General features: G+C 38.1%; 1 long non-coding RNA gene across 3 annotated transcripts; it reads left to right on the top strand.

Moving 5' to 3' along the window:
- The first annotated feature begins 571 nt into the window (after positions 1 to 571).
- LOC149566813 (uncharacterized) lies at positions 572 to 15,687 on the top strand. 3 transcript variants are annotated; one of them, XR_016361581.1, is made up of 3 exons: positions 572 to 830; positions 14,882 to 14,934; positions 15,208 to 15,687. It is a non-coding gene; the product is annotated as an uncharacterized LOC149566813 (long non-coding RNA). The 3 variants fall into 3 exon arrangements; XR_016361582.1 differs by having other exon boundaries at positions 577 to 835; XR_016361583.1 differs by lacking the exon at positions 14,882 to 14,934 and having other exon boundaries at positions 572 to 835.
- The last annotated feature ends 2,313 nt before the right edge of the window (positions 15,688 to 18,000 follow it).

Here is an 18,000-nt window from a genome sequence, read left to right as displayed (position 1 = left end):
ATTGGCCCATAGTTCACTAGTGGTTCACAAAAACCCATCTCTCATGAGAATAGATATAACAATTAGCACTCATTGCATCTAGTTGATGCTCACACATGTGAAGCTTCGAGACTTCCTAGGGGGTTACCTATTCCAGTACTACTCTAGCTCAAGCACACTTAACCACAAAGGTTCCTCCAAGTCTAAGCACTTAGTGCATCTAGGTGATGTTCACAAAGTTAACGCAGTGGAACTTCCTGGGAGGTTATCATCTCTATACTACTCCAGCTCAAGCATGCTTAACTAAAGAGGTTCCTCCATATGTTTCATCCATTCTCATGAGATATGAGTTCTTGAGAACCACTTCTCATGAAGCATAGATTAATTAGTTTGATTCAAAAACTATACCATAAAATCATAATAGCTATACCATAATTATTTTAAAAGGCAAACATTCCTAATATAAAAAATTAATTGAAATTCAGATAAATCGCTATTACTAATCTGCCTGCCTGCCTCGGAACAAATTATCCTATTTACACGATGAAAATAACTTTTTGAAGTCTTACTGGGTACTCTTTAGACCCCCACCATAAGGTGTAACCGCCATATCTCTTATCCTAACTGTATTCAATTTTAAAAATTAGAGTGATGGCGCGTGTAGCATCAGTTCCCCAGATTGTGTCAAAGGTTATGATAGCCTTAAAAAAGGTTTCCTTGCATCTTTCAGCTCTGGTGGCTTAAATTTCAATGTGAATGGCATCATCAGAATCCTCTCAACAGCATTAAATTCGATCTGCACTTTTTCAGGGTCCTGAACGTGTACGAATCGATCATGTGCCTGCCTGCAAGTAAGGTAAATTCATTCATCAAAATGATCACTGCAAACGCATTTATTGTCTGTTCAGTTAGAAACCCAAGACTTTGGAATGGCGAAAAAACATTTATAATCCAATCTGATATGCTCTAGCTCCCAATTTCTTTATTTTATTCATTCATATCCCCTTTGTCAAGATATTCTTCCGGAAAAGTAGGAGCTTTCCCTGCATTATCCCGAAATGCCATTTTAGGATTTGCAGACTTGAAGGCTTTTTCCCCAACCTTTTATCATTTGTCTTCCCTGAAATCTGTTGGTTTAGAAAGTTCAGATTTCAAAGGATCTCCAATGCTAATCAAAAGTTTCAAGGCCCCTATCTTGCCATGTTGAATAGTTTTGTTTCTTTTGACTAATCGATTGTTGACAAAGACAACACAATTGTGGATATAAATGGGGGATAATCTTCTTGTTTAGAGTTGCTCCATCCCATAGCTTCTTATTGGTATTAGAAATGAAGACAACCATAACTACTGCAGTTTTGCTGCTGCTGGGAACCTTGTTCATGTTGCTTCACTTTAAAGGGCAAGGTACACTTACCAGGTTGATTCTTTGAAATTTGAATTTGCAAATTATGAACATGGCAGCTTGGGCTTTCCTATGTCAATCCACAAGTATATGTTATTGTGGGAAAATGGGCTCTAGTGGCTAAGCTTCTGACAGTTTTATGATATCAAACCATGATTTCTATGCCTTATCTAATATAAAATGGATACTTTTATTGTGAACTTAAGTTTTAGCTTGGTTATGATTTCTATAACTTCAGTTCTAGCTTGATTGTGAACTTTTGGTGGTTTTTTTAAGTAATGCCTCTTGAAACAGGGGTTTCCTTTATTATTGCTGTAATGTTCCATACATCCATAGGCTGTTGTGTAGCTTTGGTTTGTCTCGAGAGTTTCCAATGGTTTTGTTTTAGTGATGCTATTCGAGTTTCTTTTGGTATCATCTTAATAGTAGTGGGCGTGAAAACAGAAAAGCTGGAATTTATTGTATGCAATAGAAGTTCCCACTTCTTCAATATTATCCTTGCAGAAAAATGGTCTACAAGAGAGGAGATCAGATAAATTTCTATTTGTATGTTACATGAAATCATCATCCTACATATAGAAAAGAGGGTTCTCAAAACCATAGTTCTAGGACGCAAGTCTTGACCCGCGTAACCGTAGCCGAGTCTGAGGGCCCAGGACTCTCCATGAACTCCTCTAGGCGAGAGTTACTGGAAATTGGATTTTGCTGAGTCCTGCCTAGTCTTGCCAGTTTTTTGTTAAGTCTTCAGCCGAGTCAGCCTTGCCAAGTCTGGGCTGAGTCGAAGTCTTGTTTCTATGCTCCAAACACTTGCCACTAGGGCTTCTGTAGTAATTATGATGAACATTTGCATTAGGAAATCAGATAAATCATATTCAACTATGCTTGACAAGAGAAATTCCTACAAAGGAAAGAAAATTGCAAGGAAAATTTATAACCAATGATGATTCTAGAAGATTCAATATAGGTTGGTATGTTTTGGATAACTTTGAGGAGAATATAATATCTATATCACATTTTACTTCAAAATAAGTAAAGTGATAGAGTCCTCTTCAAAATTGGATAGAGCCTATTCAAAAGAGTGGAGTATATTGTATTGATTTCTCTTGTGGGGTTCCCTACGTTACTTAAATGGGCAAATCCATTTGTACAAGGCCTAAGGAGGATAAGCCAACTGCCAAAAGAATAAGCAAGTCAAGGTTCTAGCCGTGGAGAGATAACCTTTCAAATAATGTATGAGGGATGGTATTGAGGTTAGCAAACATGTACAAAATTTGCACATAAGGGATTGGATATGGATCACTTTTAGAGACCCATTATCAACATGCTAAAGAGAGTTCCATACCCTTTGAGCTGTTAAACTTAATGCTTTTGTGTTAGTCATTGCATCTTTAAAAAAAATCTTAAGGTGACTTAACCACATAATCGACTTGATTAGAGTTATATGTATAAGAAGTTCTAGTCTGCAATCTATAAATGTCGCTAATCCGGGACTTCAATTCCTTTGATTCCACACATTATTTCCAAAAAAATCATGTGATCAAATTTGCACACTTATCACTGCACTTCAATCTCTCTTGCTGGACTCTGCATTTTAGCTTGCCATGCTGGCCCTTCATAGAGGTGTATTAAAAAATATAACATAATTCACTTTTATCAAGTGTTTTACTTGTATTGTAGGCCGATTTTTTTTGTAATGGTTTAGAGTCGTTCCATTATATTCAGTTTCTATCCATGCTCAATTTACATGTGCATTATATCAAGATTTATATGGAGTTTTCCAAAGGCTTTCAACCATTGTGCCCCTATTAACAAAGTAAATTTACGCCTTTTCAGCTTCAATCTGAGTGCTCTGATCATCCTATCACAATCCATCACAAATAACTAGCTACTAACAGCTTGAAAATTTATGTAGTTTTACCATGGTTCAACTTGAAGTTTTGGTCTCTGATCATCCCCTCAGAGCTTGAAATTTTATTAGAGGGGCAACTCTTGGGCCCACATATTTCACCAAGTTTGTGTCTATAAATTTATTAATGCCAAAGATTCATAAAGATCCACCTTCATTCTTTGCTTCACCTCACTTTCATCCTCAAGGCATGATTCCAATCATGTCTACGAATGAGACAGTTGGAATTCATTGTCATCTTTGGTCTTTGTGGATTTTTCATCCTCTATTTGTATTTCCTCTTCATGATCTCTTCCAGGCATATTCCTATGACCTTTGTCTTCTAACTTAATCACATGGATACTTCTTGGATTCTTGTAGTCATGTCCCTTGAACCCAACTTCTCTATAGCTTAAACAAAGCTGCTTTGTGTAGTGGCCCTTGCCAATAGGCCACTAATAACCACTAATACTGAACTGTGTAATTTCGTCAAACACTTGGCATACAAACTAAATATATTGCTGAAAGTAAAATGCTGAATAAAGGAAATTCTTGTGCAACAAATCTACCCAAATAACTGATGCAAAATAGTGCCAATATATTCATTCAAAGATGAACAAATGCTTCTACATATGATATGGGATTTTTTCAACTCAAAGCATTACAACATGACACATTACAAGCAAACCCTTACTGGCTGAATGCAACTGAGAATTTCTTGCACTACAAACTGAAATGAAAGAACTTGGATTGAGCAAATGCTGGAGACTGAATGCTGAAGACGAAATGATGAAAATGCAACTCCAACCTGCCCTTAGACTTGCTGACCGTACGGCGTGCAGGTAGACCGTATATGTATGGACTGGTACAGCACCTAGGAAAAATAAATGCTGGGCTGAAAGGTGCCAGAAATGGCATAGAAATAATCGCCAGGCTCTAAGGAAAATTCTCCCAGAAAATAAAAATCAAACTCCCAGCCAACAATGAGATATGAACAAAAATGTATGTCCAGGCTGAAAATCAAACCCTGTTGGAAATGTCTAAATACCAAATAAGCCCAACTTGAAGTAGCTGAATACTACTTCCAAAGTGCAACCCTTCAAAGGATATTTCACCTCCTCAGTTATGCAAATCCTTAAAAGACTCCATTCCTAATGATCAAAGGACAATCTGCAAACCAAGATGGCGTCACAAATGTTCAAAGAGAAAGTAGTGTAAACTCAAGTCATGGGATGTCCAAATGAGAGGCCAAGCACTCTATTTATGCACTTTCCTAAGAAGCCACTAAGAACTTTTAGAAGTATCCATAAAATATTCTTATGAAATCTCTTTGTAATGCACTTTTATATAAAAAGTAACTTTATAAAATAAAAATTGCAATTCAACTCAAAATTATAATATTTTGGCCCCACATAACACATAAAATAAAAAATATGATAAACCCCATCTCCCCAAGAGCAAATAAGACCATCCAGTCCCCAAATAATCATCAGAATGACTCTCTCACTAAAATCATCTGCCTGCGAGAGTCCATGATAGGCAAATTCTCTGAAAAATAACATGTCACTAAAAAGGGGACATGACAATCCGCCCCTCCTGAAATTGTTTGCCCTCAAGCAATCTCAAAGCTGGATGTTCCAAAATATCTTCTCCCTCCCATGTGGCATCCTCCTTGGGTAAATCTCTCCACTTCACCAAGTACTCTCTACTAGTCCTCCTATGGAGCTGTCTCTCTCTGCTGTCAATAATGTACTCAGGAACAAGAACCAATTTTCCTTCATCATCCACTGGAGGAAGAACTGCTAAAGGCACAACATGCTGACCCAACGCCTTCTTGAGCCGTGACACATGAAAAACATTGTGCACCCTGTTGTTTGTTGGAAGCTCAAGCTCATAAGCCATCTCACCAATCTACCTGATAATCTTGAAAGGGCCATAATATCTAGGCTTAAGCTTCTTTGACCCCCTCTTCCTAAGAGTAAACTGTCAGTAAGGCTGTAACATGAGGTAAACCATGTCACCAACCTCAAAACTCCTCTGTGTCCTCTTCTGATCTGCATACTGCTTATGTTGATTCTGTGCTTTAGCAATATTATCTCTGAGAGCATCAACAATGTCCTTGCTCTCTTGAAGCAAATCTCCAACACGAGGAACTCTAACATCACTCATAAGCAAATCAACAAAGCTCGGTGCATTATAGCCATATAGTGCTCTGAAAGGAGTCATCTGAATAGACATGTGATAGGTAGTATTATAGCAATACTCACATAAATAAATCCATCTAACCCATGCTTTCTGCTGACCAGCCATGTAGTTCCTCAAATATCCCTCCACCCACTTATTCACTATCTCTATTTGCCCATCAGTCTGCAGATGGTAACTAGTGCTAGGTGTGAGCTCAGTACCACATAAACGAAACAGCTCCTGCCAAAAATGACTCAAGAACCTGCTATCCTTGTCACTCACTATGCTCCAAGGTATCCCATGTAGTCTGAAAATCTCCCTGAAAAAGACTTCAGCCACCTGCACTGCCGTGTAAGTAGTAGTGATGGGAAGGAAGTGTGCATACTTCGTCAACTTGTCTACCACCACATAGATGCAATCTCGCCCTTGAGCCTTAGGCAAGCCTGTAATGAAATCCATGGATATACACTCCCACTTCCTGTCAAGAATGGGAAGTGGGAATGGGAAGTGGTTGTAGGAGCCCTACTGGAAAGGTGTGCTCTTGTTTGTTCTGCTGACAAACAGGGCACTCTCTAACATACAACAATACATTTGCCTTGAGCCCCTTCCATGTGAACCGCTCCCGTACCTGCCTATATGTTTTGAAGCATCTAGGATGTCCAGCTGTAGGTGAATCATAAAGTGCTCTCATAACAATACGCTTCACCTTCGATCCTAGGACTAAGAATATCCTATTCTTGTAGATAATCAAATCATCCACAAGCGTATACCTGGTATCGATGACTGTCCCATCAACAATCCCGGATGCCCATGAATCTCTAGCATACTCAGAAATGATCAAGTGCCTCCAATCCTCTGATATCTAAATCATAGCACTGAGATGTGGTCTATGTGACAATGTATCTGCTACCACATTCTGAGTTCCTTTCACATAGGAGATGTCAAAATCATAAGCCTGCAGTTTACTAACCCACTTTTGTTCTCTATCATTGAGATCTCTCTGTCCAAGGAAATGTCTCAAACTTTTGTTTTAATGCAAAACTTACCACCCACCAGATACTGCCTAAATTTAGCTAATGCATGCATAATAGCCAACATCTCCTTGTCATATATACTAAATGATTTCTCTGGCCCACGAAGCTTCCTGCTCTCAAATGCAATGGGGCGCTTGTTCTGCATTAGAACAACACCAATACCCTCTCCAGATGCATCACATTGAAGCTCAAATGGCTTCGAGAAGTTGGGCAATGCTAACACAGGACATGTAGTCATGATCTCCTTGAATCTCTCAAAGCAAGCTTGTGCCTCAGGTGTCCAAACAAAGGCTCCCTTCTTCAGAAAACCTGTCATAGAAGCTACATGACATGAATACCCATTGACAAATCTGAGGTAGAAACCACACAACCCAAGAAACTCTCTCAATTGTGTTAGGTTCTCTGGAGGAGGCCAATCCACAATAGCACGGATCTTTTTAGGATCCATCCTTACTCCCTTTGCACTAATGATGTGACCCAAATACAATAGCTCTGTCATGCCCAACTCACATTTTGACTCCTTGGCGTACAAGGACTCCGACTGTAGGATCCCTAAAACTGTGTCCAAGTGCTCCATGTGCTCTTGCCAAGTTCGACTGTAAATCAAAATATCATCAAAGAACACTAACACATACTTCCTCAACTGGTGTCGGAAGACCCTGTTCATGGTGGACTGAAAAGTAGCTGGCGCATTGGTCAGCCCAAACGGCATGACCACAAACCCATAGTGCCCACAATAACATCTGAAGGCAGTCTTCTCAATATCCTGCTCTCTAACTCTGATTTGATGGTAGCATGCACCATGAAGCTCATCAATGAACTCATCAATCTGTGGAATGGGGTACCTGTTCTTGATTGTCCTTTTGTTCAGCGCACTGTAATCAATGCACATTCTCAATGTACCATCCTTTTTCTTCACCATCACAATCAAAGAAACAAAATGAGACTTGCTAGGCCTGATGTGACCCATCGCAAGAAGCTCCTTGATAGTCTTCTCGATCTCATCCTTGAGCCTCTTAGGATACCTGTATGGTGTAATCATCACGGGTTTAGCACCCTCCTCCAACTCAATGATGTGCTCAATACCTCTGTCTAGTGGCCTGCCAAGTGGGATGTGGCTGAAGACTCTATCATACTTCACTCTCAACTATTGTATGTCTAGATGATACTCTGTCTTATGCTGTCCCTCCTGTGTAGGCATGAGAGTACATACGGCTGCCCACTCAATGTCATCATGTCTAGCTAACCTCTCCAGCCGTCTGAAGGAAATAGTCCCGATGTCTCCATTCCTGATGGATCTCAAGATGTGTTGCTTCCCATCCATTTCAAACTTAATCTCCATGCCCTTCAATTTGAAGGTGACCTCTTCCAATGAGTGCAACCACTCCATCCCAAGAACAATATCCAGATTACCCATGTTGACAACATGGTAGTCCGCCTTGAACTCATAGTTGTTCAGGCGTAAAGGCAAATTTCTAACTATCCTGTTACACTTAAGAGTATAACCATCAGCAACCTGTACTCGTAGTCCCTCAAACTCCTCAGTCATAATACCACAACGTTCAACAAAACATGCATCAATGAAATTGTGCGTAGCACCAGTATCAACCAAAGTAATAACTCTCTGCTCTGCTAGAACACCACGCAGTCTAAAAGATCCTTCCTACTGAATGCTAGACAAGTGTGCCTCTTGGAAGTGCAACTCGGGCTCCTCCTTAGTCTCTGGAGCTTTTGCTTCTGCCTCAGGCTCTACATCACTATGATCAACCTCATGTCCAGAATTATCAGAATTTGAACCCTTGTAGTAAGCCCACATAACCTTGTTGGCCTTCCCCGTTGGCCTCATAGGATAATCATGATCTCTGTCATAGGGACCCTTGTAGTAAAAACATAGCTTCTTCCTACGCAAGTCATTCAGTGTCTCCATAGCCAAAGGTGTAGTAGATTTACCCTTGGTGTCACCATTTTTGCCCTTGTTTTGATCAAACTTCTTATTGTCCTTGAATGAAGAAGTGCTCCTAGAGGTGAACCTGCTGGACGGTGTTGTGAGCTCCATGCTCCATGCCTTCCTCATAGCCTCCTGCAATGAAGGGGGATCAAATGCCTTGATCCACCCCTTTAGAGGTTCAGACAACCCCTCTGTGAATAGTATAACCAACCTCCTCTCAGACACATCCTACACCATCACTGATAATCTCTGAAACTCACTGATGTAGACCTCCAAACTGTTTGTCTGTCTCACCTGTGCAAGATCACGAAAGAAGACCTTCAGGTCTTTCTTATCAAAGCGCTCTACCAATCTATCCACAAAATCCTGATAGGATGTCACCTGATTATGTTGCAATGTAACCATACCATGTGACCACCAATCATGTGTGACGCCCTCTAAATGCAAAGTGGCATACTTGATAGCATCCATCTCTGACATAGGCCTCAATGCTAGGAATGTATCTAACTTATGGATCCAGGCTTGTGCTATTATCTGTCCACTGTCATCAAAAGATGGTAAGGTGAGCTTGCTAGCAGCTCGCTGCAACTCACTATCCTGACGTCCTCTAGGCCTCCAATTCTGCCTGCAACTCGTGATGTGCTCTCTTCTCTAACTCAGGTAGCAATCAAAATTCAGCAACTCATGAACATGTGGAGGAAGTGCCTGCCATTTTGCATCTGCCACTCGAAGATCATCCTGAAAGTCCTCTGGCATATAATCCTCTATTGCCTCTTGGGTTGCCTCTCTAAGGAATGTAGGATGTGTAGGCCTATTTGCAGTCCATGACCTGTGCCTAGGAGCACCCTGTGAACCTGCTACACTCCTGTTATCCTGCTTTGTTGTTCCCCTACCCTGTTCTTGATTACGTCTGTCCTGTGAGTTCATGCACTCAACCATGGTGGTGAGTGCCTGCAAACCCTGAGCCGTCCGCTCTTGTCCTGTAACCATTGCTTTGAAAAATTCTTTGGTTTCCTAATCCTCATTCCTATTGTCTCTCGGTGGGCTACGCTCTTGTCTATCACCCATGGTGTCTGGCTGCCTGTCAAAATCTTGTTCCCTATCAAACAAAGTTTGCTTGCGAGTGTAAAAATTGCGAGAGCCAACCCCAGGTGGCTGCATGTGATTGCTAAACCCTCAAGATGGTAGGAACTAGGCTCTGATACCATTGTAGTGGCCCTTGCCAATAGGCCACTAATAACCACTAATACTAAACTATGTAATTTCGTTAAACACTTGGCATGCAAACTAAATATACTGGTGAAAGTAAAATGCTGAATAAAAGAAATTGTTGTGCAGCAAATCTACTCAAATAACTGATGCAAAATAGTGCCAATATATTCATTCAAAGATGACCAAATGCTTCTACATATGATACGTGATTTTTTCAACTCAAAGCATTACAACATGGCACATTACAAACAAACCCTTACTAGTTGAATGCAATTGAGAATTTCTTGCACTACAAATTGAAATGAAAGAACCTGGATTGAGCAAATGCTAGAGACTGAATGCTGAAGACGAAATGATGAAAATGCAACTCCAACTTGCTTAGACTTGTTGACCGTACGGCCTGTAGGTATAGCCGTACATGTACTAACTGGTACGACACCTGGCAAAAATAAATGCTGGGCTAAAAGGTGCTAGAAATGGCATAGAAATAATCGCCAGGCTCCAAGGAAAATTCTCCCAAAAAATAAAAATCAAACTCCTGGCCAATAGAGAGATATGAACAAAAATGTATGTCCAAGCTGAAAATCGAACCCTGCTGGAAATGTCTAAATACCAAATAAGCCCAACTTGAAGTAGCTGAATACCACTTCCAAAGTGCAACTCTTCAAAGGATATTTCACCTCCTCAATTATGCAAATCCTTAAAAGACTCCATTCCTAATGATCAAAGGACAATCTGCAAACCAAGATGGCGTCACAAATGTTCAAAGAGAAAGTAGTGTAAACTCAAGTCATGGGATGTCCAAATGAGAGGCCAAGCACTCTATTTATGCACTTTCCTAAGAAGCCACTAAGGACTTCTAGAAGTATCCATAAAATATTCTTATGAAATCCCTTTGTAATGCACTTTTATATAAAAAGTAACTTTATAAAATAAAAATTGTAACTCAACTCAAAATTATAATATTTTGGCCCCGCATAACACATAAAATAAAAAATATGATAAACCCCATCTCCCCAAGAGAAAATAAGACCATCCAATCCCCAAATAATCATCAGAATGACTCTCTCACCAAAACCATTTGCCTACGAGAGTCCATGATAGGCAAATTCCTTGAAAAATAACATGTCACTAAAAAGGGGACATGACACTTTGAGTGTAAATTGGCAATGTCAGAAGGGTCTAGTGTCCCTCCTTTGGAGTCTTAGAGTGTCCAATAGTGAACAAAATGTTTTTTTTTTGGGCACATATCTTTTTTGTTTTCCAGTTGTTATTAAATAAGTTTTAGTGGACAGTTATTGTTTAAGATGGCCTCCAACAACCTCATAATACAAGTGTGGCTGCTAAATAGCAGCCTCAAAATCAGCTAGCCTCAAAGCCTTGACATATATTTGGGCTAACCTTTTCAATCCATCCCGTACATAGCAACCACGTCCCTTGGGAAAAACCTCTATGTTGGACCTTATGATAAATCCCTCACTTATCCTCGGCTTCCTGCCTGAGCACAAATGTAATCACATATAAGCATTGCAATAAACATTATTAAAAATTATGTGTTGTGATAGGCAAATCGGTCAAGTGCTAGAGTCGTTTGGTTATCATGTTGAAGATGAGGGCTGAAATCTCCCCGAGAGTTATCTTAGCACTGGTAGGCAAGCTGAAGTTGCAGTCTTGCTAAAATTAAGTGGTAGTTCTGTAGATGACAGGTCTTCAAAATAGAGGAGCATGCTAGAGGTGATAAGATTCAAGCGAAAAGGAGTAAGATGGAGGAAAAATGCAATGAGAAGAGCACATTGAGAAACATAGGAGGATGAAGGATACGATGAAGAGTAGATGCCATACAGGAGGAGATCAGAAAGAAGCATTCAAGCTGGAAAAGCACACTACAAGATAAAAAGATAAAAATTGAGCAAATAGGAGTAGATGCTCTCTAGAAGGGAATGGGAGTGCCAAGTTGAAGAGTACATTGTAATTGCAGTGATATCCCATTCATAGAAGATTAGTTAAAATGGAATCCCAACAAAGAGATTGTACGCGATATGGATATCATGAGAAAACTCTCACAATTTTTAGGGTGAAGCTCCAACAGAAACCTTGACTAATTAAACTTCTAAAATTAAAAAATTCTCATCAAGGTGTTTGTGCGTGGAATCGGAAAAGCATTATGTAAAACTTAAATATATTTATATCCACTTGTAAAGACATTGGAGTCCAGTGCTGAACTTGATAATAGATATAACTTTTCTTCTTCAAGTGCTTGTTCCCTAGATTTTCTACATTGGTTACTTAACAATTTCAAGTTCCCAACATTTTCAGTCACATTGTTTATCTTTTATTCTTCATGTCCAAATCCATGAACCTGAGCTCATGTCTATACATGAATGTAAAGAGGTCATATATGTTGTTCCGTGTTGATTGTTCTTATAAAACTTAAAAAATATAGGACTCTTCCCACAAGTTCAGTTCATATCCATGTGTGCTCTTAGCATGCTTCTTGAACTTTGCCTAACCGTTCTATTTTCTGATCTTTTTGTGAGTGGTTGCCACTTTTCGTTTCAATTGTGTATCTGAGGTTTTGAATAAAGTTTTCTAGATGTTTCATATAAAATTAGAATGTACTGCTTAAAAGTTAAAACAGTAAGGTCTGGCAGTAAAATATGCTTTTAGAAACAAATATTGTGTATTTAGCCTTTCTTTAGTGTTGTGTGCCCAGTTACAGTTCGAACTTCTAAGTAATTTAGTACCATTGGATCAAATAGTAAACATGAGTAGCTGACACTAGAAGTATACAGAACATAAGTTCTTACCAGCCAGGTAATGGCTATGGTATTTCTGAACTTTGAACTCAAACTTAGTCTATTTGTTTCCACATATCTTTAGCCAAGACAACAATATCCAAATTATAGTTTATTGATTTACTGGTGGCAGAGTCTCCAGTGCATTTGGGTTGGATGTTTGGATGATGCATCAACCCTAAGGACTCCTATTTTTTCAAAACTATCTGTATAGTTGTTTAGAAATCGACTTTGAAGTATTTTTGGCATGGACCATAAAATCCCATTGGATTCTATGGACCATCACATTGGAACTTGACAACTGAGGTTTTAGAGCCCAAATTCTATTTTCAAGAACAGAAAATTGGAATCCTATTATAATATTCTGGCGCAGACATAGCTTTTCTATAGTCATCTATAGACTCTGCAAAGGCATCCACATAAATGAAAATGTCAGCACTTGAACTCTACCTCTAACCAAATCAAAGCTCAACAAACCCTATAATATAGTGTAGATGAAAAATTGACTGCGAAAACAGAAACTAAATGAAGTTCAAAACCAGCTGAGGCTGCAAAACTGGTCAAACAAATAAATCCATAAACATTATAGTTTTCCCTTCTCTGAAATCCAATGCCTGAAACAATGCCAAAAGCTACCCCAGCTCCTGCCCCTCCAAGTGTGGTCAGAGGTGTAACACTAGAGCCATTACTGTGAATCGGCTTCTTCTTCTGTGAGATATCCTCATGATAGTGAATCTGCAACCCAAGATCAACCTCTATCTGCTTGGACATACTCTGCAAAACATCTGACAGAGATGATGTAGAAACTTTGCTAGAAATTTCTGGCTTAGCATTCTTGTGGGTGACTTGAGCGCATTAATAATCATGGCTAGAGAAACAGAAATATTTGGATTCCTTCCTCAAGATTGTATTCAACTCCTACAAACAATGGACCACTTTCTCACAATCAACCTCCTCTGCAATCTGCTTCTCAAGCCCCATGGATGACCCAACCTCTACATCTGGAAAGACCACAAGGCAAATCCAGACATGAACAGCTTGCTCTACAATGAAATACCCCAAGTTGCTTCTAATGTCAGCTCCAGTTAATGCCCAAAACCTAAAATCCTAGTATTCTCTGGATCATTTGGGTTGAGTATAGGTTTGACTTGAACAATGCCTAAATCACTCAGAAAACAACACAGGAAGCCAACAAAAAGGAACAAAGTTCAAATCTAATTGCCTTCAAAGGAAACTTTCTAGGTTATGCATAATATGAAAAACTGGTGATTAAACCCAAACAAAAAAGACCAGCTAGCTCACATATGCCAGGAAATAATTTCCCAAACTGCAAAATGTAAGCCTCCTCCATCCTTGACAGAAAAAATAAAATAGTAAAACCAGTGGAATTAAAATGACGGAGGGATAAGAGGAGGCAATTAAGAAGGGCAATTGGCCAACAAGAGAGGGTCCAGGCCTCACGAAAGCATCCATTCTGTCACTAACTTCAGCCAAAAGAAGAATTGCTCGAGGCCTGTGTTAGCGAAGAAGTTTATCACTTCATTACATTCCATTTAACAATAGTAAAAAAGATGCCTTTGAAGCTCTCAGAGAGCTTGAAAGGTTTTCCCAGGAAGCTCCAAAAGTTCCAGTAATGAGTTATGAGTTTTCATTTTATCCAAAATATGAGCAAGCTACATAGAGTCTCCTTTGACAGTCAAATTCTTACACACAACTCAGATAGCCAATTTCCATCTTATCACCAATGCCAGTCACTTTGCCTTGTAATTAATTTTTGAACCAAAAAAGAATCCAACCTTCACCAACTGTGCCCCAGAATCTCTCAAACACAGCCAGCTCCATCAAGCCCTAAATTCCAACAAAAAACTCTGACAATTTCACTTGAGAATCCCTTCAGGGAGATTTCTTCAATTCAACTCTTGTACATTGTCCTTAACAGGGGACAGTACGCTAATATATTAATAGTACATTGTTTTAGCAATTATTACAAAGGGTTACATGTCTACTATATTTGGCCTCAGCTTTGTATTAAAAGTGAAATGCCAGTATATCACACAAATCCCTAAGTTATTGTGCCCTCGGGGAGTGAGCCATGTCTTCATCAGAAGTGATTGAATTTAAATAGAGAGCAATTGATATCAGACAAACCTAAATATTTGATCATATGGAGCCTCAAAAATATTTTGAAAATATGCAGTATTTGAATTTACAGAGATGTTAATAAAAAAGTAATAATAATGCATGATTTTTGTATCATTCAATATAAAACCTATTTAGCTATATAAATGAAACAATAACCAGTTCATTTCCATAAATATTTTGTGACATGTTTTCCATTGATTTAAATTTTATTATGTTCTCATTTCTAATATCTACCAATTGCGTGGAGTAGTTAGTTATCAGTGATGAAGCCTCATATAGTTCTTTTCACGTTTGTGACAGATATGAATTTGATCAAGAGTGACAATGGCGTATCATCAAACAGGAAACTAAATGTATGTTAACTGATCTAAATATTGAAAAGCATTCAGCAGAAAATGTCTGACCTACAGTAATAAATGTTTGGGTTTCAGACATTCACATTTGTGAGAATTTGTTTTTCTCTTCCTCTATCTGCTGAGAAATTAAAGTCCAAATTGCATTGTTTTTTCATCTTTTTGAGTGCTAGTCATCAGTACTTTCTTTTTATTTCACTACAGAAGTACCTTATGTAGGTCACCTAACTTCACTTTGTCAGACTTACAATATGGTGGGATGTTTTCACACAGGTAAAAAGTTATGATCAGAGCAACAATGATTACCGAAGAGAATTGCCCGATGTAAATCTCAGTGATTATCACCTAATTGATCCAGTTCCAAACTCAGGAGCAACAATTAAATCAGCTCCAATTGAGCATGATGCCCCTCGGAATCCATGGAATGGGATAATAACATTGCCAACACCACCGCCAGATGCCACAAACAATCAAATTCCATAATTTGGCATTAGCAGTCATCAGGTTTGACAGCAAGATATGAATGTTACTCTGGCATATACTAACTCTACTCTTCAATTGCAAGGAGCCTGCTACAATAAGTTACAGACTATCATAATGGCTTCTAGGTTCTTTGTTGTATGTAAATTATATTGGTGCAATCAAAAGCTTTGGTGTAAATTATTAACAGGACCTAAGACCTTAAGCTTTGGTTTGTAATAATTAGACAAAGTTGTTATACTGATAAATAAATATGCATATCTATTGAAGTTATTGTGTGACGTTTTGTCGTGTTTGCCCTTGCCATAATTGTCATAGTCAATGCTTTTAAAATTGAACTTCCTTCAAGCTTATACAAACTCAAAGAAAAATTATAGAGCATTACGATGTGTTTCACGTTACGCATACCCTCCTAGATTTTGTCCCTTTTCCTTCTCCCCTCATTCCCATCTTCATTTTATTGCCTTCTTCAAAATTACAGAAACTTCTAAGGCATTCCTTTTTAGCACATATCTAATTGAAACAAACTGATCTCCTCCATGACTTGATTTCAACTTAAAAGATCGATTTCACATTCAGTGCAACAAAATTCTCACTTTTTTATACGAGGAGGTATCCCTGTGACCTTGCTCGGCCCCAGCAATTTGGGCGAGCAAGGGCAAGAGTAGTCCACCCGGGTTAGATCTTTCACACGCTAGCTGTCCCACCTCTTTAATCTGGAAGTAGTTTCGAATCTAAGACCCTAATTGTTTTTATTTTTTTACGCCGAGAGGCGTTCTATACAATCACAGCACGAATCTCTAATTCTCCGTCAACAAAAAAGAAATGGGAGCCGTTACACACTTACGTTTTGATTTACGTTTCGATTTGCGTTTCGCTTTGCATTTTCAGTTTCTTTTTCCAACCGATGGAATGCAAATCGGTTTTCAATCTTCTAACGGCAGGAAGGCATAAAGTCATTCCAAAATGTTAAATACGTTGCCCTTGCCATAATGAACATACACAGAGATTTGACTTCTGCTTTGCCATAATCCACTGCTTCTCGTGGAGATCTGAAGAAGGTGCCAATTCGACTGCATAGCATTCAGGCAGGTATTGTTCATGCATTTAGATTTTTTCCATCAAATCTTGGCATTGTTAATGTTATGACTTTTCCTTGCGTTTCATATTTGTGTTTCATTTCTGCGTTTCATATTGTACGATTTCAAATTGTGATAATGATATTTCTCTGTATTGTATTGTCTGATATATATTTCTTGCTTTTAGTTAGTGGAAGGGTGAAAAACGTATATTTCTTATTTGCTTTTTGTAAGTATGAAGCCCCAATGAGGGCGACGATTGACTTCGAAAAAATTGCTCTAGCTGCTGGGCTTTCTGATCGAGGCAAGAAAGCTTAGATGTCAGGGCAAACAGATTTGTTTCCGCTGAACTGCTTCCCTGCTGCAACACTGATGTATCGCTGTAATTCGCGAAATTTAACGTGGGCTGTGAAGATTGTTGACTGCAGTGGTACTCGGCTTCTTCACAATTACTCCCCGCTACCAAATCCCTCATTAAATTTGAAATTTCCATGACTTTGATGGTCGTTGAGAATCCACTAAATCAAATGTCTGTTTCAGAATAGTACATGAGGTTTGGCTCTACCGGACTACACGTTCCGCTTCATCTATTTCACCGCCTGGTTTGCTTTATGCAAAGAGCACACGAATCTTCCCAAATTATGTCACTAGCTATTATTCATACATTTTTTAAGATCTTCAATCCATTCACAATGGAATATAAAAATATAATATCTATATAAAAATTAAATGATAACTTTAGTTGAGGTTTTTAATTATTTTTTCTACTTAAATTTGTACAAAAAGAAGAATTCAAACGAAAATTTGAAAAGTAGAAAAATAGAAAAATAAATGTAGGTTAAAAAATAATTTTAAGTTTACAAGAAGTGATAGAATAGTGCATCTAATTTTTTTATGGGTTAAATTTGCATGGTAAAACAATCTAATTACTATGAGTATAGAAGTAAGAAATTAAACTAAAGATAATCCCTCTATTTAGCAATTATTTTTTCCAACATTTCAAACACGGAAACTATTGCATTTGGAAAAAGTCACAACATGGTTCATTTATTTCTATAAAAAGTATTATAGGTGATCGTTTATGAATGGTTCAATTATACAATTTATAATAGTCCTTTTGTTTATAGTACTATTTATATTTTGAATAATATTTAGATTAACAATAGTATTTTGATTTACATTACTATTTACATATTACTTTTATTTAACTCTTTTATTCAAATATATTTTATGCATAAATTAGTTTACTGTTTGAAATGTGGAAGGCAATGCCACCATTTTCAAACATTAGAATGTAATTTTTTTGTAGAATATTATAATGCAATTATTTCGTACAATATTAGAATGTAATTTTTATCTATAACTAATGTTTCAAAAGTGGAAGGCAATCCCACCATTTTTCTTATATTATATTGCTAATTCTTTTATTCAAATATATTTTATGCATAAATTAGTTTAATGTTTGAAATGTGGAAGGCAATGCCACCATTTTCAAACATTAGAATCT

This window comes from Cupressus sempervirens, chromosome 3 (genome assembly GCF_028749045.1).
Source record: "Cupressus sempervirens isolate cs-2001-9-10 chromosome 3, ASM2874904v1, whole genome shotgun sequence".
Taxonomy (NCBI): domain Eukaryota; kingdom Viridiplantae; phylum Streptophyta; class Pinopsida; order Cupressales; family Cupressaceae; genus Cupressus; species Cupressus sempervirens.
This window is presented reverse-complemented; position numbering and strand designations above follow the sequence as displayed.